Here is a 4092-nt window from a genome sequence, read left to right on the forward strand (position 1 = left end):
AAAGCAGCACCTAGCTCACCAAGGCTGAGGGGTCCATTTTAGCATTTGGTCTCTTTGCTCCTCACAGTGAAAGCTTTAAAATTATTCTCAGCTAAATTATTCTCTTTTCCCATTTGCTCTGACTCATTTGCTTCATAGGAAATCCTCTGCTTTGTCCTGTGGACTTTTTAAAAGAACTTGGCTAATGTCCATTTGGTCACTTGTCTTTGCAGTGTTGTTGCACTGCAGTGCTGCAAATCATCTAAAAAAGGTGTGATACAGAAGAGCTTGGAGAGTTGTTAAAAACCTCTGAGGAGCAAACACAAGGAAATAACTGTCCTGGAGATGAACTTCCAAGATCCAGGTTGTGGCAGCAGCGGGTTGATAAATCCTGATGCAGTACTCAGAAGTGGAGGCTTGACTGTCCAAGTTAATCAGCATTGGTCTTGGTACCCTTAAACCCTAAGGGAAGTCAGTGCTCAGTGTTCCTAGAAAATGTCAGAAAAGGGTCAGTCCAGGGGTCTTTAAAGTTTTCCTAGACATCTAAATGCTGCCTTCTGACATCAAGTTGATTTTTGGTTTTAAACCTGGTGTCTTGATGGAGCATACTGGCCACAGGCAGGAGCCAGATGTGATGGTAAGCAGAGCTCCCAGGTCAGCAGCTGTTATTTGCTGGGAGCGCATCAGGTCATAAATTTAAGTGCTCAGAAATTAGGTGGAAATGTCCCATATTTAGGTTATGAGCTTTCCCCTAGCTGCAGGAAGCAAGGCAAAAGCACGTAGGCATTTCCTGGCCGCTGACTTTAGCATTTTTGTACAGAGTTTCTAGATGGGAAAAACTTTATAGGAAGCTCATGTTCTTTGTTTTTCCTAAGCAAAATGCAAAGCTCTTCCCCGTGTGAGGAGTCACGCTGACTGTGAATCAGGGTTCTTGTGAGAAACAGCTTGCAGCAGCTTTTTTCATCCCCAGAAGAGATGCAGCAGCAGGTTTCTGTGAGCTGGCTGCTCTCAGGGTGACTGGAAGGCCATTGCCAGCAGCCTGCACAGCTCTCACTGTCACCATTCAGCAGTTCTGGGTTGCTTCTCACATTCCACAAAGCAGGATAAGACCAGAATTGCAGACAGAGCCCTTGTCTGCTTACCTATTTTTTAGGGTTTTAAGCCTTAAGCAATTTTTACCTCCATATCTGTAGATAAAAAAGTTCCTTTGTAAAATAGAAGTAGCTAAAAGGATTTACTCTAAAGTACCTACAAGGTTAGGTGTACATTGAGGAAATATGTTGCTGGATGACCCTTTGATGACCCATCCTTCTGGCCATCTCATAGCCCTACACAATTGGGTGTTCCCAGCTTGAAGGATATCCAAATGTCTCTTTATCAGCTGTGTGAAAGGCCTCATTTAAAAAGGGGAAAAAAAATGGAATGTGCACAGACCTGAACTGCAACATTGCTCAAACTTCATGTGAAAACACAAGGAACACCAGGGTCTCAGAGCACTTTCCCACCAGATTTGAGGGAGTGGTCTTCATGGAAGCTCTTCCTTCAGACCTCCTTAACTTCTTTGTCTATAGCCAAGAGAGGCTGCCTTGCAGCTGAGTGGTCACTTTGCCTCCCCTCATTCCTCTTGCCTGAAGCTCTCAGCAGGCTCCCACAAAGGCCACTCATACGTGCCTGGCTGGGCACCTCAGTACTCTTGCACACCCTCCTTTGGGAGCATCTTGATTCCTTCAACTGCACAGCTATTGTTCCTTTTACTGACCAAGGGTGTTGGGAGCTGGAGGAGTGTGGACTAGAGAGACTGGGAAATTGGGAAGGACAGAGATGAGACAACAGATGGAGGAGTGAATCACCACTGGAGGCTTTTCCACATTGTCCTGTGTGTCTGGTGACATATCTTGCCCATGCCTAGAAAAGCTTCTTGGCTGAAAGTTATATAGGAAGATCAAAAATACAGGAGAGCTTAGCTTTAAAATACTGCTGGGGGAGAGGAAGAAGAGGTTGACTTACAGATCACCTGTGGATTTTTGGTGGGTGAGAGTGAATTTACTTACTTTCTAGGCTCAGAGATGCATGATATGGTAGTGAATATATTCCTTAGATAAAATGGAATGTGAGGGACTTGGGTTAAAAAGAGGCCTGATGGATGAGTGCTAGAGACCAGAACAAAAGTCAAACAAGACAGAAATGAGCCAGTAAGCTGAAGAGAACAGTGTGACAGGTCTCTTGCTTAGAACATGGCACAGGATGGAAATTGGGCCCTAAAGTATAAATGTGAGGCCCTCCAGGTGTCCTTTTCAGAGCACTTGAGGGACAGGGCCTGAACACGAGCCCAGCTCTGCTGTACTGGAGTAGCTGTGAAGTGGAATTGCACAAATCCAGTGGAGAAGGTCCCTGCAGGGAGCTGTCCATCCTACCCTGATCCTGGGGGATGGCAGGAGTACAGTGGCTTCATGCCAGCCCCTCCTGTGCCACCATCTGCATTTCTCCCGCCACCAACTTTTTTAGGAATTTTTTCAGGAATTTTCTTTTCCAAACATGCCTATACAACCTGACCCTGCCCACTCATGACAGCTTTATTTGTGGGCTCTCTACTCCTGCTCTTTCCTTCTTCACGCTGTGGCTAGTGCAGCTCCAACTTCAGCCTCAGTTTCTTCACTTCTTTCTTCTAAAGAGCTGAAATAATGCTGTACTTCACCCTGCTTGTCCATAGACATCTCAGAAAAACATGTTTAAAGTGTCTCAGAGGCCCTGTGTGACTGGGGGAGATAGTAAACATTTCAGCAGCAGCATAAAAAATTAATTTGGACAACTTTAATGGGAAGGGTAAGGATATGCCTTGAAAGATAATTTTGATGACATCTTTCTGCAATGGAATCAATATAAATGAAAGGGTTTAAAATTCAATATCCAGGTTTTCTGGATTTAATATAGACTGTGAGAAGTCTCTAATTGTTCAGCAAAGCTGAAATAGATTCTCCCTTCTGTATCTCAGACACTCATTTTAAACTGCATACTGAAAAAACCCTCTAAATTGATTTTGAGTTAATACATTACGGAAGTTATTAAGACACTTTTAAATGACTGTTCCCTTAAAAAACCCAAACTGAACAGACCAACAAAAGAAAGAAATGGCAAAAATCCTCCCAAATTCAGAAAAAATAATCATTCCAGCTATTTCCTTTTGCCTTTCTCTTGGCTTAGACAAGGTGTCTCTCAAGTTCCACTCTGACTCATGGGTCCCCAGATTCCATCCTGGTTTCTAGCATCAATGATTTCCATTTTTCCCTCCTTTCAGAGAACCTTGGTGCTTAAGTTTTTTCTCAAACTGCTGGCAGGGCATCCAGCTTCAAAATCCTGGCACTTGAATGCTGCAAAAAACTTTCAGAGCTGCATTGTTCCTGCAGATCACCTGTAACAAATGTGAGATTTATTCAGTACTGAAATACACCTGCCAGTGATGGCTGAGGGTTGTGTTTCACCCTGCTGATGGTGTACAAGGGGTGTCAAGGATGCATGGGGCAAGGGAGAGCAGTGGTGTTTTGGGAGCCTTTGAAGGGAAGAGATTTCAGGCTGTGTTTTCCAAACTTTCTAGCAAGGGAAAGGGAATATGATGTGATAATACTTATCAGTCTTGCAAGGAAAATTAGCAATTGACTTTTGAAATATTTCCATTAAGAAGAACCCACAACCCTTGAATGTTATCCTTACTTACACATAAGAAGCTGAGCCATAAGGAGATGACAGAACTCCCTTGAGATAAGTAAGCACATTTTATAATGTGAGAGAGGATGGAGAGCGCTGGAATGAAGCAGCAGGGGAGGGGGATTTTGGGGGTGGATCAAAGCGTTAAAGTGGAACATTTGGAGCTGCCATTTCCCACATGGATGGTGCTGAGAATTGCACTGCAGCAAAGAGGCTCCAATGCTGCCTCAGCCCATATCCTAGAAAATAGGATAATTTCCTCATGAGTAGCCAGGCCTTCTGACTGAGCAGGGAGAGCCATTCCCAGCGCAAGACTTCAACAGACCCTTCGCGACTCCAACCCTAAGTGATGTTTTTGAAAAAGAGTCAGAAAGGTGCCTCTTCCACACACAACACTTCAGTACTCTCATC

The sequence above is a fragment of the Lonchura striata genome, chromosome 2, assembly GCF_050655825.1.
Source record: "Lonchura striata isolate lonStrDom1 chromosome 2, ASM5065582v1, whole genome shotgun sequence".
In the NCBI taxonomy this organism is placed as follows: Eukaryota; Metazoa; Chordata; class Aves; order Passeriformes; family Estrildidae; genus Lonchura; species Lonchura striata.